At 39.4% G+C, this 17,602-nt stretch overlaps 1 protein-coding gene and 1 pseudogene across 6 annotated transcripts in view; both read right to left on the bottom strand.

Annotated features, from left to right (window-relative positions):
* Positions 1-17,602, bottom strand: part of TRDN (triadin) — a 435,680-nt gene that overhangs the window by 309,364 nt on the left and 108,714 nt on the right. The window lies entirely within an intron of this gene.
* LOC143685150 (endoplasmin pseudogene) lies at positions 4,571-7,347 on the bottom strand (annotated as a pseudogene).

Here is a 17,602-nt window from a genome sequence, read left to right on the forward strand (position 1 = left end):
AAAAGATTATCCAAGGGTACAATAAGAAATCTCAGAAGGGCCTAAGAAATGTCCATGTCCCTGCGTCTTTCATCATATTTTTCATCTCTTCCCTGTACGTCTCCAAATCTTACCCTACAGCAAGGTTTTTCCCCTTTAGCGCTACTGATTTTTGGGCTGAATGAATCTTCACTGGGGGTGGCAGGACCATTCTTTGCACCTAGGATATTAAGCAACATCCCTCTAGCTTCTAGATGCCAGTGGCCTCTACATCACTCCACCCCCAATCAAATGCCCAATGTACGGAAAATGTGTCCCCAACTGAGCACCACTGCTCTCCATGCATGCTAACCGGCACAGCCACTCTTCATCCCTATCTAGACCTGCAGGTCCATTAGAGTAGCCGCTAGACATGTGTATGTACTGAGTACTCAACATGTGGATAGCCCTGACTGAGCTCTGCTGTAAGTGTAAAGTACACCACACTGTATTTTGGAGACTTAGTATGAGCAAAAAGAATGCAAAAGATCTCACTAATGATTTTATATTTATTACATGTTTAAATGATAATATTTTGGATACACTGGATGTGATGGTTTTAATGAAGCGCTAGACTACCGTTCCCAATTATTCTGTTGAATACAACTCTAAGTGTTGCTTTGAACATGTCTTGCAGATATAATTAAAGTCCCCTGTAAGGACCCAGGCTTGGGCTCCACTCCCCTCCTCCATTTGAGAGCAAACCCCTGCTCACAGCCGCCTACAGAGATTGAAGAGCAAAGAATGTAAAATTCCCATCCCCTAATAACTGTCACAGGATTCTGCTGAGACTCGTTGTAACCAAATCTCATGAGAGTTGCTTGTACCCTTATAGGCCACCCCTCCCCCTTCCTGGAGTGCTGACTTTCATTTCCCAACTGGATGCCATTAGGCAGAATTTTCTCTTGTTCTTAAGTCTCTAATTAATATGCATGGCTAATTTTCTGCCTAGTGTGTTCTTTGGTCTCAGGGTTATGCTGGGCTGGAATATCCCCGGTTAATTTTAAGTAAGGGACATTATTCTGAATAATCTGGGTGGGCTTGACTTATTCCATTTGATGGTCTTAAAATCAGGCTGAGCTTTCCCTGGGAGAGAGTAAATATTCTGTCTGTAGACAAAAGCTCTGGCAAATGCCCATGGAATTCCACCCTACTCATGATACTGACGCCTGTGGATGGCAGCTTTGGTCTGTGCCCATGAGTTCAAGCCTTCCCTTCCGAAAGGCTTCCCTTCCTGAACTCCTACAAAATTCAGACTTTTTAGCCAACCCACACAATCACATAAACCAATTCCTCACAAAACATTGCTTAATATATAAGTATGTGCATATAGTCTCCTACTGGTTTGGCTTTTCTGTTTGGATCATGACACCTTGGATTAAATAAGATATACTATTAAAAGTAATTTCATCAGGCGGGCCACAGTGGCTCAGCAGGCAAGAATGCTCGCCTGCCATGCCAGAGGACCTGGGTTCGATTCCCGGTGCTGCCCATGTGAAAAAAAAAAAGTAATTTCATCAGTACTTTTTACTTTTTTTAATGTGGCTACTGGGAAATTTAAAATTATGCAAGTGGCTCACATTACATTACTATTTGACAATGCTGTTCTAGTGGTGCAGAAATGGCACTTTTAAACCTTTAAAATTTCCATGTGGTTAAACTTTTTACAAGTAAACTGAAGCAACAAACTCCAGATTCTCCCCTGACAATACCGTTCTCTTCCCTTGCTCTTACGCAACCCAACAGAAGTGATGGAGATTGGTGCCTATATAACCCAAGCCCATAAAACTGGAAAAATAAAAGATTTAGATTGGTCTTTGAATATACTAAGGGAGTCATCTTTAAGAGTCCTAGTAGGGATTAATTTGGATAGGGAGATGATTTGAAATTTTCAAAATAAAAAAAAATACATGAAATTATAAATAATTCATTGTGTGAAAAAAAGACATTAAAATTGTAACTGCTATAGCAGTTTTACCTGTAATTGTAAATGTTATTTTAGCTTATTCCCATTCTTTTACTTGTTAGCTTATGTTCCTTGAGTAATCGACAACTGCCATCATCACAGATGTGCCCCTCTGCTCACACAGCTGCTATTTCTCATGTTAACTAATCCATTACAACCCCGTTGTAACCAAATTCCATCTTTTATAGCCACTTTATGATCACTTTATGTCCAGCTAGCTTTTGTCAATTTCCAAAGGTTTCTCTTGCTATGTTTACACACCCTCTAGTAACTATAACCAAAACATAACAAATCAATATATGCCAACTTCACATCAGTATCTTCACCTGCCTTTGTTTGCATACCATAAAAACCCTAAGCTCCTTAGACTTGGGGAAACAGATTTGAGACTAGGACAGGGGGTGGTTGCTCCTGTCTCCTTGCCAATTGAACTTGCATTAAAGCTCTTTCTTTTCTCAAACTCTCGATGTTCTGGCATTCACTTCTGTGCATGTCAGGCAGCAAGTCCTTGCTTGGCAACAAAATTTTCATTTAGAAAAATATTCTTCCTTGAGGTATGCTTGTGTGTGTGTGTGCATGTGTGCATGTGAATTTCAACAGACACTTGCTGACCATTCAGAAGAGTAAAAGAGGGATCCTAGAACTGATACCAGAGGACCAGACCTGAGCTACCATCTTCTGCAGGACTGGTGCTGAAGGCCGTCCTGCCTGGGTCAACCCTACAGAGCTCCCGAGCCCAACTGGGACCCTGGAAAACACACTGTTTGTGAAGGGTGGTTAGTGGGACTAGACAGTCTATATTGTTTCAGAGTGGACTTTCCTACAAGACAGATGGAGACCAGATGAAAGTAGCAATACCTGGGAGCTACTCTTAGCTCCCCTCAGCTTTTGGGTATGCAACAGATCACCTAAAAAGGGAATGAGTTCTAGAAGTTGAGAGCATGGGTTATCAGGTTGGGGCTTAGTGTAAAGGGTCCTAGATTGCAAACTCTTACAGTAGTAACATATAATCCAGACTTGTAACTTTTATTTCTAATCTGAGATACTGAGCTGTTTGTGTATAACTTGATCATTCCCTGGAACCTGGACTGCAATCTTTGATGCCAGATCCTGACTCATCCCTTGTCAAGGAGATTTATACTTATGGAGTCATGTCCCACATAGGAGGGAGGACAATGAGTTCACCCACCAAGTTGGCTTAGAGAGAGGTCATATCTGAGCAACAAATTAAGTTCTCTGCGGTTAATCTTAGGCTTAATTTTAGGTATGCTTAACCTGTCCTTTGCAGGAATAAGTTTGACAGGGGCAAGCCCAAAGAGTGAGAGCTTGGATATTTATGTGACACCTGAGACTTAGAGTCAGAGCTCTGAAGCTATGAAAGTCAGCATTACTCCATACAGAAACTGTTCAAAAAGTTGAAAAAGTGATCAAACTTCAAGTAGAAATATGAATGAAGTTGATCTGGATAGGACTAAGATATATCAGAATACAGGGCAAAGGATGATATGGTCCATATTTTAAAACTTCAACTTCTGTGTGAGACCAAAGGGACCTACGTTTATTTGGTGCAAAATTTTGGAATCTTGAATAGGGTGTGAGATTTTTTTGGTTTGTCCAGGTGATGCCCTGATATATCCCAGAGTAATCTGAGCAGTGACTAAACAAATACTTGCAAAGTCCCCTTGGGGGACTGGAGAGAAAGGAGGAAATATTCAGCTTTCCCATTTGGAGAATTTCTGATATTTTCGCAAGTGGTGGGCACGACCAAATCAATAGGCCGAGCTCTCACTCCTGGGGTTTGCCCCTGTCAAACTTATTCCTGCAAAGGACAGGTTAAGCATACCTAAAATTAAGCCTAAGATTAACCCCAGAGAACTTAATTTGTTGCTCAGATATGACCTCTCTCTAAACCAACTTGGCAGGTGAACTCATTGTCCTCCCTCCTATGTGGGACATGACTCCATAAGTATAAATCTCCTTGACAAGGGATGAGTCAGGATCTGGCATCAAAGATTGTAATCCAGCAATGCAATGAGCAGGGCTCCATCCTGGAAGGAAAAAATAAGGCAAAGAAGACAAATTTCAAAACTATTGGGATCAAGAATATAAGGGCAAATGGATTCCCCTCTCCTTTTTCCCAAATTCATGAAAAGGAGGTGATCCTAAAAGAAAGGTAAATGTTTGCATGTTGAACGTGCTTCCTAATAAATTTTGCTTGAAAAAATAAAAATTAAACAAAACTGAAGGGAAGGTAGATGGGAAAATTGCAATATATTTACTTAAAAATGTTTATGCTTTACTCTGTGATAAATGGAACATACACAATGCAGTTCTGTGACTCATACCTATCTCAAGGATGAAGCTCCACCTTTTTCTTTCCCTCATCCTGCACTTCAGCCTTACACAAATTGATACGGCCTCACTGCTGCTCTGGCAGATTCAGTCAGTTTAATTGTAAGTGGGGATCATCTTTTAAAAAGATATGACATAATAAAACCTCTTCAACTCACTACTAAGAAAAATCTGATGATTGCATAGGTAATTTTAGGCAGGAAAGTCAACCACTATTTTTTTTTTTTATTTGGGAACTTTTTTATTTTTATACACGACAAGATTTTACACCAAGAATAGTCAGTTAAATAGTACAAATTTACATTCATGAGGAATGTTAAAAAAAATTCAACTAAAAAAACCCACTTCTACCTGTGACCCACAATCCTGACAATTTACAGTGCAGGGGCAAAAGGGGCAGGGGGAGCTTCCAAAAACAAGTCTCTCCCAAAATAAATGACTGAGGTTCACATTCCCTCTTCACACAGGATCCAAATGGTGAGTGTTCAATTTACAATTCATCTTTTTCAGCTGTAGATTTCTTTGTGGCTTCTTGTTCTTCATCTGTTCCTACATCCATTTCTTCTTCCTCTTCTTCATCTTGCTCGGTGTCTTCTGTCGTATCCTCTGTTGTATCTTCCAGCTCTTCCTCAGGTTCTTCCTCCACCTTTGCATCAGGATCAATGTTTAAGCTGAGGCGAAGCATTCTTTCTATTCTATCTCCATATGCTTTGGTGTCTGGTAAAACATATCCCGACCGCAGTGTTGCTGTTTCAAACAAAACCACAGCAAGGTCCAAAACTGTTTTGTCATCTTCATCCTCCTTCACCCGCCGAAGCATGTCTCTGATCAGTGGATGTCTAGGATTAATTTCAAATGTTTTCTTCTGACTGGCATAATAATTTGTAGAGATGTCCTTCCCGGTTTGGTGTGCTTGAGCCTTCATAATCCTCTCCATGTTGCCAGACCAGCCGTACTGGCTTGCCACAAGAGTGCATGGAGACTCTGTCAGGCACTGAGATACCACGGCCTTTTCAATCTTTTCCTTGAGAGCTTTATCTTTCATCCAGGTGAGCAGAGGCTCAAATTCCTTCTCAACAGCTTCTCGACTCTCCTTAGTCTTCTCACTTTCATCAAACTTCACTCCTTCCTTGGCAACATTTTGGAACCTCTTCCCATCGAACTCAGGGAGTGCCTGAATGCAGTACTCGTCCACAGGTTCCATGAGATAAATCACTTCATAGCCCTTTTTCAGAAGCCGCTCAAAAAATGGAGATGATTCGGCCTCTTTTCTGCTGGACCCAGCCATGAAATAGATTTTGTCCTGCTTTTCCTTCATTCTCTTCACATACTGGTCTAGACTTGTGATCTCAGTTGGGTGATGAGAGGACTGGAATCTAAGAAGTTTAGCAAGGCGTGTTCGAGTTGAGTGGTCTTCAATCACACCAAGCTTGATGTTGGTTCCAAATTCCTTCCAAAAAGTATCATTGTATTTTTCATCAGCAATCTTCTTGATCATGTCCAGAGTTTTACGGACAAGCTTCTTTCGAATCACCTTAAGCAGTTTATGCTGCTGGAGAGTCTCACAGGAAACATTCAAGGAGAGATCATCTGAGTCCACAACACCCTTGACAAAATTAAGATACTTAGGCATCATATCATGGAAATCGTCTGTGATGAATACTCGGCGCACATACAGCTTAATATAATCGCTCTTTTTAGATCCATATTCATCAAATAGACCCCGTGGTGCAGAGGTGGGCACAAATAAAATAGACTTGAAGGTAACTTCCCCTTCTGCAGTGAAGTGGATATAAGCCATGGGGTCATCACTTTCCTTTGAAAACGATTTGTAGAAAGCTTTGTATTCATCATCATCCACTTCCTTTGACGGTCTCTGCCATATTGCTTTGATATCATTCATAAGCTCCCAATCCCAGAAAGTTTTTTCAACTTTTTTAGTTTTAGGTTTCTTTTCTTCATCTTCTTCTTCTACTGCAGCTTCATCATCAGATTCTTCTTTTTCCTCTTTTGCTGATTCTTCTTCATCTATAGGTTCCTCAACAGTTTCGGTCTTGCTGCTCCATACATAAATAGGAAAGTTTATGAACTGTGAATACTTTTTGACAAGATTTTTGATTGTATCCAATTCAAGGTAATCAGATGCTTCTTCTTTTAAAACAAGGGTAATTGTGGTTCCCCGTCCCAGAGTGTTTCCTCTTGGGTCGGCAATGACAGAAAACTCACTGGAGTCAGACTCCCAGATGTGCTGGGTATCGTTGTTGTGTTTAGATGTGACAATAACCTTATCTGCTACAAGGAAGGCAGAATAGAAACCAACACCAAACTGGCCAATCAATTCAGAAGTTGACTGGCCATCTTCTTGCGCCTCAGTCATTTTGTTTAAAAATTCGCTTGTCCCAGATTTAGCTATGGTACCAAGCTTTTTAACCAACTCTTCTCTGGTCATTCCTACACCAGTGTCTGTAACATGTAGCAGGTTCTTTTCCTTGTCACATTTAATTTTGACTGTTAGTTCCTCATTTCCAGAAAGAGCATTTTCATCAGTCAGTGATATTAGCCTTATCTTATCTAAAGCATCAGAAGCATTTGAGATGAGTTCTCTCAGGAAAATCTCTTTGTTTTTATACAATGAATTGATGATAAGTTTCATCATTCTGTTAACTTCGGCTTGGAAGGCAAACTTTTCAGATTTTTCTCTAAGTTCTCTTATTTGGGATGCATTCAATCCATCCAACTGAATAGCTTCTTCCTCTCTCTGAACGACTTCGTCGTCCGTCCGAGAGCCTTCCCTGCTTTTCCCGAGGTCCTCCTCCACGGTGCCGTCCACGTCCACAGCGTCGTCCGCCCGCACGGACCCGAAGGTCAGCAGGACGCAGCACAGCCCCAGCACCCACAGGGCCCTCATGGCGCGCGGCCGGCCAGAGGTCGCTCGTCCGAGAGTGGTAGGAGCAGCCTCTCCGCCCTCAGCCCCGGCCGCGCAGTCCACTCGGAGCCGGAGCCGTCAAGCACTTTTCAACCACTATTTTTTTAACGGAAATATCACTTTAAGCCTATTAATATTTCTATAGAGGCAAGTATAGGCAACACGGCTAAACTAGCAAGGAAATAAACACACCTGCATATCTTTGCTTATACAAAATGAAATCATTTATTTCCTATGACTCAATCTTAGGGATAATTAAATGTCTCTCTGCATGTTTTATTCCGACATTGTATTTTATTGTGGGATTGAACTCCATCACTAGTGTCACTGTCCTTGGCTATCACATGTCCAAGAATCCAGTGAGGATTTTCATGGTGTATCACTTTTACCTCTTTATAATTCAGTTAGGAAATTATGGGCATTAAAAGCTCTTGTCCAATTGACAAACAGCATCCTATCGATTTAGATTACAGAAACATATTTTCTCATAAGCAGAAAATGCCCAATTTGTTACCCTCAGTTGCTCTTTCTGGCTAAGACCCATTTGTTTAAGAATGGAAAATTAAATTTTAAAGATTCAAGTCATCAGGGGTGCAAAGGGTAGTTCAGCGATACAATCCTCACCTGCCATGCAGGAGAACTAGGTTCGATTCCCAGCCCATGCGCTACCCACCCCGCCACTCCCCCAAAATACAAACAAACAACAAATGGTGCTGCAATAAGAGGATACTCACATAGAAAATAATGAAATGTGACCCCCGCCATACAGCATACAAAAAAAGAGATTCAAGTCTTCAAAGGTAGAAATCTATTGTCAACAGTTTTTAAAAACTTCAAAGAGTAGTAAGATTTCCTGCATCATACTAAAACTTATTTCCAGTTACCTAATAATGTCTATGGACATATGAAAGGGTCCATTTAGTATAGCATGATAATAATGTATTATCACATAAAAATTGCATTTAACATCATGCCACTCTTTAAGAGACAGCTCACTTTAACCCTGAAACAACCCTGAATAGAGGCCAGGGAAGGTCAAGGCAATCATCATTTATCTCCAGTTACACATGATTTGTAATTTAGGCCAAGTTCAATGTCTTGAAGTCTCAGCACTCTAAGCTACTCAGAATCATAAACCATGCTTGAAACCAGTAAATGGTAACAATTTTTCTGTGTTTTAGTAAAGGGCAAAGTTTTTCAATCCAGGCATGGGGCTGCCCATTGTTCATTAAAGTTAAGAGTTTCAACTTGAATTTTCAGAAGTGGTAAAAGAGGAAAATAAAATGGAAAAGGACTGACGATTGTCTCAGTGTTTTAGGAGGCAGTTATGGGGCTTCCGTGCTCTTGCCTACCGCAAATGAACCGTGCTCCACCAGTTTACTGCAGGTATGGTATCAGGGGTACTGAGGGCTAAATCAAGGGTAATTCCTTCCAGAATGTGGGAAGCATGTTCCTCCTTCTTTCACTACACCTGATTTTCTCTTATCACTTGCTCTTCTGGCTACCTATAGGAAGGTGTGAGTGAGGATGAGAAGCGGAGAAAAGAGTAGATGTCTGCCCCTATTTGTCATTATTCTTCTCCCACTCAAAAATACAAACGTTTGAAGTCCCCCCAAACCTTGATCCTGCTAGGGGTTAAATGTATTTACAAGTTCCTTTAATTTAAGGAGCTCAAACAATTTAACTCCAGCTGCATGCTTTATAATTCAGTGGAGCTAACAATGCAGTATTCCTCCTGAGGCAAGCTGTTTTTCTAAAAGGCAACACCAAACAATTTTGGGGGCTTGTGAAGTGAAGCTGGGAAATGAAAGCAGAAGATATAATAATATAACTGGTTGCTGAGACTAGATCAACATCAGAAGAGCCATATTTTAGATTATTTTTTATTTATGATTGCAGTAGTCATAAAACGATTATTTTAATAATTATCATATGAAAGGTGCATCAATTCATAGTGTTCTAATGTAAATAAGCGAGCACTGTTTTTCGAAAGGAAGCTCTAGACATGGGTAAGATATGAAAAGTCTATGCAAAATTATTGCAACCTGTGACGTGTATTTACAGTCAGTTTAGCGTTTAAGAGAATCAACTTCAGAGTCCATTCTGTTCAATTCAGATCTGGTTCCCATACTTACTAGCTACATAAACTCTATCACTTCATCTGTGAAAGGAGGCTAATAATACCTACTGCATAAGTTTGTGAGAGCATTAAAATAAATTAAAAATGTAAAAGATTCAGAACACCACCTGGGATCAAGTAAGTATCATGCAAATAATGGCTTATTATTTTATTACATATCTCTTTCTCATCAAATTCTAAATTTGATGGGAGCAAGAATTATGTCTAATTGTGTTCCACACTAAATCTTCAACATCCAACAAAATGATTGATGCTTGCTTAATTAAGTGGAAAAATAAATTTTAGGAATTACCATGAATTATCAACTCTTGCTTATTATAGATGGTATCGGATAGGTCACCTTCCTTTAACAGCACAACTCTCAAATAATTCAGCTACTAAAATGACTGTATTGGAAAATTTTGCAAAAGTAAAATGATGTATTTCTAACTATTTTTAACTTTTATTAGAAAAGCTGCAGAATTTTATTACTTTCGCAAATAAAATATATGTGAAGGATTTGTAAATTGTAATACTTACACAAAAGTTATATTTTTTTCATAATGCTTTCTAGAACCCTAGAATAATTTATTTAATTATTAAACAAAGGACACTGAAGGTACTTTTGATACTTTGTCTTGTTTCAAAACTTATTCATAGATGTTTTTACTAAAAAAGTAAGTAAACTGTATAATGAAACTATTATACCCATCCAAACATGTTGAAAATCAAATACTATTTCTATTTCAATGGAAAAAATTCTGGGCAAGATTTAAAAATGGAATATGCCACTCCTTCTAGTTTAAAGGAAGGGACCCAATATTCCCTTTTTTTCCAGGTTAAGTGCTACTAATTCCTGTCGCATTCTTCACCAATGATGAGGGTAGTTCATGATGACCTCGGATCTCTCATGTTATAAAACTTGCTTATATATTTCTTTTATTTTGCATGTAGAATTATGCTATTTGGGCATTTATTAAATAAACTTATGCTGGATATCTGAAAGGACAAGTACAGACGTTAAGTCATCCTCTTGATGCTCGAAGCTGTTCCTTCCAGGTGTGATGAGGAATTTTCAGTGCTCACGCTGAACATAAACTCCTCAAGCAGAGAGATTCTAAAACGTCTCCAGTTCAGGAGTGGAGTTCAGTCATAGGCTGGGCTCTTCCTCTTTCCTTTTCAGACTGCTCTGAATTCTGTCAAAATACACTAATTTAAGCTCCATTTCTTCCACAATTCCAATGGTAATCCTGGGCCAACAGACTTTCCCCAAATTCTCTGCACTCAAATTCCACGTGCAGCCTGGATTGACAGGACACAGCTACCAAAAGTGGGAGGGACAACAGAAGCACCAACAATGAGACCAAAGATGGTGAAATCAGAAAGTGCTAAATGACTCCTAAGGATGAGCTGATTTTGTACTGCGGTCTTCCTGAGTTATTTGGTTGCATTACAGGTATTTTGCTTATGATAAATAGTTTTGATCTCCTGACAATCATAGCAAAGTTTATTACTGGGTAGGTAGAGAGCTTATAATTTTGTTTGAGACTTCTGTGGCCAGTTTAAAGCAGGCAATTTTTCTCTATCATTGTGACACACTGTTAATAAATTCAAAATTTTATGAATTTAAGAAAATGACAGAATCAAAAAGGCAAAAGGATAATCTCTGTTACCAAGGCAACCGTCACGATTCTTTTAGATGACAACCCAGTTTATTAAATTATTATGAGGGTTGTGTATTTCAAAGAATGCCTTTTATCATTATGTTTCCTCTAGATAGCTCATATGCACTAGACAATCTAAAATGTCTTCTTACGACTTTCTCATTTTGGTACTAAAAAACTCTAGTTTGTATTCATTTAAACATAAAACCTCTATTTGTAAAATTCTGCCAATTATTAAGAGGATAAAAACTTTTAATTATGATAAATGTCTGAGAAAATCTAGTTATCTATGTAGGGACTAATTGAAAAACGCTAGGGAAAATTTTTATTGAATTCTCAATATTTTAAAATACATTACCAAATTATCTATAGGCATGATATTTTCTAAGATTTTCTGATAAATTTTCCCTAATTTTGATAAACCAAATTTTTTAAGTAAAATGCACTACTAACCACAAGTGAACAGTAGAAAGAAGAAAATATTCTCGCCCTCAAAGCACTTAGTGTTTGTGGTTAAGTGGGCATGCACCTCAGAAATAATGATAGGAAATTATTGAGGAGAGTCTCCTTCAGAGATATTGAATTCCATAAACTTAAAAGTATGTTGGACCTTATTTTCTTTTATTTGATTATTTGGTAAATAATCTTAATTTTCTCAAGAAGAATAAAAGTCTGAACACTGCATACTGTTGGCCCCCACAAAAAGTTCAAGTTATATATATTAAGATGTCATCTTTCTAATCTCATTTCTGCCATTAACTCTATAAACCCAGGTTAATCCAGTTTTCCTCTTTGAAGTTCATGTTCTCTACCTCCAAGATGAGATGTTATTCCATGTGTTCATAAATCATACAGAGGTAGTAATGATAACAAATGCCTTTCATAAGGTCATCACTGGGCTTAAGGATTTGGCTAAGGTGTTGCCTGTGTGCTGGTTTGAAAGTATTGTATACCCCAGAAATGCCATGCCCTTTAATCCTGATTCGATATTGTACATTGGAAACCTTTGGTTAGATAATTTCCATGGAGACTGACCCATTCAATTTTGAGTGTGACCTTTTCCTTAGACTACTCCTTGGAGATGTAACACACTGAATTTTGCATGTGGCTTTTTGATTAGATGGAGATATGACTCTGCCCATGCAAGGCGGGTCTGGATCAATTTATTGGATTCCTTTAAAAGGGGAAACACTAGGGAAAACGCTCAGAGCCAACAAAGACACAGACATCTGGAGATTCTTGGAGTGCTGACAGAGAGAGCAGATGCCTAGACATGGAATTTTGGAGATGCAGAGCCCAGCAGACATCAACATGTGCCTTTCCATGAGATGCTAAGCAAGCCAGAACGCAGAGTTTTATCCTGGAGGAGCTAAGTTAAGGCCCACAGATGTTTAAAGAGGAAACCACTGGCATCAGAAGCTGGAAGAATGAACCAGGGACAAGGACTAGCTGATGTCAGCCACATGCCTTCCCACGCTATAGAGATTGGCTTTTCTTGACTCAAGGTATTTTTCTCTGGATGTCTTAATTTGGACATTTTTAAAGTCCTTAGAACTTTAAACTTGTAATGTAATAAATTCCCTTTTTAAAAGCCATTTTAAAAATGCATTTCTGGTATATTGCATTCCACAGCATTTAACAAACATGATACGTGTGCTTCATATTTCATGATGTACTATATGACTGAAACCTACGTGGCTGAACATCAGAATCATGTGGAGAAACTTTAAAACAGACACCTGAGCCATAGCCCAAACTTAGTCAATTAATCTATCATAGTAAGGAACCCTCTAGATATCTCCAATTTTAATAAGCTCTCCAGTGGTTTCACACCTTCACTCAGAAGTGGAAACTACTCTGTAGACTGATGTAAATCGATTTTCAATGCTCATATAAATTGCTTGGAGATCTTGCTAAAATGAAGATTCTGATTCAGTTATTTCATGATGGAGCCTGGATTCTGCACTTCTACAAAGTTCTTACATGATGCTAATATTGCTGGTCTGTGGACCATGCTTTGAGTTGTACGGTTCTAGTCTAGATGAAGTTCTTGGTATATGACATCACAATTCAACCACAGAATCATGAAATGTGATAGTTGGAAAAGATCTATAGCTCAATAATACCAGCATCTTATTTTACAGGTGTGAAAACTGAATCCAGTGTGGTTAAATCATTTAACCAGAGAAGGTTAACTGCAGAAGTGATGCTAACACAAATATCTCCTCATTGTTTTCATTCATTCTATCTCCTTCCTGTTTAAAATTTGTATATGTTCAACTGATGAGCAATTAGCAATGGCTATTCCAATATTCTACGTCAAGGTGAAGGTGAGATTAGCTTGGTTTACATATTATCTTTCATGGTTTGGCATTTCTTAACACTTAATTTACATATAAGAGCAATGACTATGTGTAAACAAAATATGTGGCTACTGACTTATCCTCAAATGTCTCTCTTGCTTGCTTCATGCATAAAATCCCCTATTTTAGACTTACTGTTTTGGGTTGCAATGGCTTTTATCCTTTTGTGAGTTAGAAAAACATTGTTGAGATTTTGAAAATATAGAAGCCTATGGCTCCATCCCTGGAAATTCTGATTCAATATTCTGAGATGGGAGATGATCTGGGATTCTAAACGAAAAACAACAACAAACCCACAACACTAGATGCTGCAGATTTCTGTGTTTTTCTGTGAGAACACATTGTGGTTAACAGGGTCCTTCTATCCATTTCAGGAGCCTCCTTGTTTCCAAATCCAGTACAGGTGGTTTGGGGTCAGCCTATTCTCCAGGCCTTCAGAAAATCCACGTTACCCCCCTTGGCCAGCTGATTGGTTCCAAGTAGGGCATATTACTCAATCCAGGCAAAGAACAATCAACTACATTCCTTTAGTTGAAATGATTGAAAGAAAGCATGGGCTCTACTCCTGAGTTGCTAAAGGAAAAGAATTTTGGCTTCAATCTTTCTTCTAGGAAAGGAAAGCATGACTGATGATGAAGCAAAGGAAGGAAGGCAGGGTCAAAAAGGGAAGAGAGGGGGGTTACAAATAATGTTATATAAAATATGTATCCCAGCATCCCTGAAGCCAATTCTACCCTTGTATCTTTCAGTTTCTTGAACCAATGAAGGTATCTTTTTCTTTAAGCAAGTTTGTGTTGGATTTCAAACAAAATAATTCTAGTTGACACACCAGTAGAATCTGAGGCACTGAAGTGAGAACCACTAAGGAGGTTTTTGCTTTTTTTTTTTAATAATTGTTTAACTTTTTGTTTTGTTTTACAATAGACTCTTTCTTACTGAAAATGCAAATCTAGGAAAGGCCAAATCTTTAAGCCGTTCATATCTGTCATGGTTAGGTTCATGTGTCAACTTGGCGAAGTGGTGGTACCTATATATCTGGTTGGGCAAGTGCTGGCCTGTCTGTTGCGATGAGGACATTTCATAGAATTAAATCAGGATCATGTCAGCTGATTCCATTTGTAATCAGCCAAGGGGAGTGTCTTCTGCAATGAGTAATGCTTAATCTGATCACTGAAAGCCTTTTAAGGAGGATTCAGAAGAGACAGGCTCTTCCTGTTTCGGCTGGTGAGCCTCCCCTGTGGAGTTCGTCCAGACCCTCCATCAGAATCGTTGGCTACACAGCCTACTCTGCGGATTTTGGACTCTCTGTTCCTGTGGTCACGTGAAACACCTTTATAAGTTTTATATTTGCAAGAGTTCTCTGTTGATTCTGTTTCTCTAGAGAACCCTAACTAATACAGTATCCAACTAGGACATCAGTTGGATTCTGTACTGAAAAAGTACAATATAGAACAGAAGAGAAAAGCTAAGTCTGAAATACATTAAAACCAACAGCTGCCCCCTCTTATGCTTCTCAATGATTCATCTGATCTAACTTCGTGTAGGAGGTAGCAACACTGAGGTTATTCTTGCTGCAACAGCAACTCAGTGAAATGATATGGGCTCAGCTCTCCCAGAGAGCCCTTCATTCCCCCATCTTTTGCTTTCTTTAATCTATTCCTATTATTTGTGTTCTACTGGTTCCTTTCTCTTGCCTTGACCTTGACAGAGATGAACTCTTTTACTACACACTGTTGGGGAGTCACAGACACCTTTCAGTGGCCATTACCCACACCTACCCCCACTTCCTTCTCTGGCATGGTCTCCAGCACATGCTAAACAGCCACTTGGCCATCCTCCCGTCTTTAACTACCCTCTTGTCCTTTTCTAATGCGTGCCATTCCACAAACTCGGGAACAGGTTAAGTCTAGTGAAAAGGCCCAATTAGACCTCAGACCCCAAAAAACAGGAACTAGCAGCTGCAGACGCTTATCAGAACAGGAATTTTCAGTGGCAGCCACCTTACCCAAGTTGGATAAAAACCACATTCAAGCATATAGAGTCTCTCTTCTCTGACGTGAAGGGGGATGTGAGGAGCTGCCATCAATCCACCCCCAGACCACTTTTTGGCCACCCTGGAAGACCAGTCATTACAGGATTTCTTCCCCGGCTCTTTAGCAATCTATACTGTGTAAGTGATGAGGTTATTCACCCTTTTTCAATTCTTTATACTGTGCAAGAAATAAAGGGATCATTACTCATAGTTTCTGTTGGGCCCTGTGGTAGTTAGATTCAGTTGTCAACTTGACCAGGTGAAGGTGCCTAGTTATACTGCTGTGGACATGAGCTGATGGCATGTGAACCTCGTCTGTTGCTCATTACATCTGCAGTCGGCTAGGAGGCATGCCTGCTGCAATGAATGATATTTGACTTAATTGGCTGGTGCTTAAATAAGACAGCTCAACAGAGCACAGCCCAAGCAGCTCAGCACACCTCATCTCAGCACTCGCAGCTCAGCCCAGGCCTTTGGAGATGCAGAAAGGAATCACCCAGGGGAAAGCTGTTGGAACCCAGAGGCCTGGAGAGAAGGCCAGCAGAGATTGCCCTGTGCTTTCCCATGTAAGAAAGAACCTCAGTTGAAAGTTAGCTGCCTTTCCTCTGAAGAACTACAAGCTAACTAAATACATTCCCCTTTATTGAAAGCCAATCTGTCTGTGGTGTGCTGCATTCCAGCAGCTAGCAAACTAGAGCAGGCCCTGAACCTGTGTTCCCATAGCACGCCGCTCAGCAACTCGTGCCACATGCACAAGCTACTAGAATGCGTTGGCTCAAGGGGCCCAGCGGGAACTGCACCAGCATCTACCTGGATAAGTGACTCTGGATTATTCTCCAGATCTCCCTTCACCTCAGTCTCTTTCACGCCAAGCTGTCCAAACCCACTGTCTGTTCTTCTCTCTGGGCTTTGTCCCCTGCTGTTGCAGGTTGATCAATATTGGGAAAGCACAATGGAGGCTAAAGCAGTAAATTACCTGTGCAGCCTGAGGACAGCATGCTTCAGCGAGGACCTCGGAGAGAGCAGGCAGTGATGGACCTGAGTTTTGATCTAGGCTTATTTAGGGGAGACTCTAAAGATAAATATATCTACTTAATGATGTTACCAGGGCCTACCTAGTATCAATATTCTGAAGCTATGAATTTTAACAAGTTTAGCTGCCTTTCTATTCTGCCTACTTTTTTCACTCACCGTGTTTTTCAACACTTAATGTTCAGTCTGGTGGAAACTACGGAAGCTGCCAGCAAAGACGGATGCAATGAAAGCTCAGGCACACAAACTTTTCCATCCATCTTACTCTCGATGATGCGATACAACCTTCTGAATGGCTTAATCCTAAAGTCCTGAATATTTATGATGCTCAAATTTCCTGGCTCTTCCTCATTCACCCTGACTGCACAGAGCTATTGTGGATTTGAATAAAGTAAGAAAAATACAGAATGAGGAAAGTGAGTTTAAATCTATTGGACTCTCAAATCTGAGAAGATTTAGGGCTATTTAAAAACATGACTATAAAGAGAACGTAATTTGTTTTGCATTTCTTGGAAAGGCATCTCTTCCCTGATGTTGACATGTGCCGGGTATGACCTCAGGGACTGCCAGCCTTCACATTGGGTGCTGTTCATCTTTAGGGTCAGTTCTTTCTTTCAAACAGCAAGTAGTTAGGGAACTAAACTGACACTGAAAATTTTAGACTCTTCCAGTTCTTGCTTCTACAGCAAAAGACAAGTTTACAACATGTAAGGTCACCACTCCCCTAAAATTGAAGACAAGTTTTTGCTGTCAAAAAAAAAACAAAAAACAGTGTGCATAGCTCTGAATGACTACAACTCTTCTTTCTTCATTTTAAAGCTAGATATCAGGATAAGACATTATGAAATGGAATTTATTGTTAGAAGAAAATTATTCTCTTCTGTAACTATGTATTCCCAAAGGACATAAACGGCAGAATGATTATTCTCATATAAAGACTTATTATAGCCTGGGGTTGAAGTAAGGATAAACAGATAGGAGATAAATACAACCATTATGTTATACTTAAAGGTGTTAGTAGAAAAAATTAAAAATATATGTACCTACCAAGAAATTATACCTATAAGGAATTATAATTTCTGTGAATTTTATCTAAACTTAAATATTACATTTCACATAAATATTAATAT

The sequence above is a fragment of the Tamandua tetradactyla genome, chromosome 5 (assembly GCF_023851605.1).
Source record: "Tamandua tetradactyla isolate mTamTet1 chromosome 5, mTamTet1.pri, whole genome shotgun sequence".
In the NCBI taxonomy this organism is placed as follows: Eukaryota; Metazoa; Chordata; class Mammalia; order Pilosa; family Myrmecophagidae; genus Tamandua; species Tamandua tetradactyla.